The following is a 1,746-nucleotide window of genomic DNA, read 5'->3' on the forward strand; positions in this document are numbered from 1 at the left end:
CGTCCGCAGACCGAAGAGTCTCCATCTTTATTCTATGTTGTAGTATTAGCCCTTCTATCATACTGTTGATGTAGACATTCCGGAGTTAGAGCATTTTTACTATATTTCTCTCAGCTTGTGTTCCCGCGAGTTTCCGGGTTTTGGGATAGTATTGTAGAAGTTTGACATATTGTGCTGTATGTGCCGAGTGGCATTTTACATTTCATTTCCATTTTGTTAAATCTTGGCTTTAAGTTATAATTTCCGCAAGGTTTCGATTGTTTTTCCGCACTTGTTAGGCTTACCTAGTCGTAGGGAGTAGGTGCCGTCACGACAGTTCACGGGGGGCGAACTGGGGTCGTGACAAATATTTGAACTATTTTTCTACTCAAATAATATATTTTTTAAATCAATTTTTCGTGTAATATTAAAAAATACCTAACTTTTAAACAATAAGTAAGAATTTTTTTAAGAATATAAATGTGTGAGAAAGAGAAAAAAAAAATGGTTCGTAAGAGTCAATACCACTAATGATTCTACAGATATAAAGACCTAAAAGTGACATGTTATCAATATTTTACTCTTTGAAAATAAAATTTATGGTGGATAAAATTATAATTAAGATTAGATATTCAAAATAAGAGATGAACTAATATTAAGATGTGAATCGGCATAGAATAAATTATTTTTTATTTTAAACCAAATAATTAAATCTTTTAATTTTATTTAGCAAGAGACCAATTCAATTAGTTTTGAAATTTATCATATGAATAACATTCATATTCTAGTTAAAAAAAATTACGGTACATAAATTTATCCCATAAAAAGAGCGTTAGAACACAAAGTAAAAATATTATATATTATTAAGAATCAAAATGCTATACAAGTGTCTGAAGAAGCACAATCAAAATTGTTGTTGGTACACCACTTGATATTATTGCTAACAGTGTCATGCCTCTTGATATGATATTTGCAAGTAATGCATGACATAGAAATATTATTTCGATTCCGCCGGAGGCATCTAGAAAGAATAATTCCGTTATAGCAGAGTCGACTCTTTATAATATTAATTTTGATTGCAAAATTTTATAATAAAACAAAAAAAATCTGTTTTTGACTCATCAGAAAATGAAACCAATAATTACTACCAAGAAGAATACTTAAATACTTCAATACCAAATGGCCTTCTACCATACATGTTTGTTGTCAAGCTTATTATTTCTTACATATGTTAGTGTCACCGTATATATAATATACTAAGTTAAAATTGATCTTCCATTGTATATATGTTGATTTTGAAGAAAAAATTGTCTGTCATGCTACTGAAAAACTTAGATACGCCAAATAGCTTATATAATAGCACACACATGGTATATAAATTTTTTGACAATAACATCATACATGCAAAAAATTATGATACTGGTCAATGTGCTTCTAAGTGTAATCTTATCCCTGAATTCAACTTTCATCTTTCGAAACTAAGGAATATCCTTTTAAATTTGCATGAAAATAATTTTAGTATGTTTATGTTTTGCAAATATAATAAATAAAATACAAGGAAAAACATCTTAAATATTGGATTATATTTACCGCAATATGTTTTCTTACATGAATAACTGTATGTTTTAAGAGGCATATCAAGATCGACAACAAAAGTTATGGTTAAGGCAGAGTAACGAAAGCATTATGAGGAAACATACACACAAAAATATTGTCCACAAAGAAGTATTGGTTAAGATACCATCACATTAAATACTTTTAAACTAT

Source organism: Nicotiana attenuata, chromosome 11, assembly GCF_001879085.1.
Source record: "Nicotiana attenuata strain UT chromosome 11, NIATTr2, whole genome shotgun sequence".
NCBI classification, from domain to species: domain Eukaryota; kingdom Viridiplantae; phylum Streptophyta; class Magnoliopsida; order Solanales; family Solanaceae; genus Nicotiana; species Nicotiana attenuata.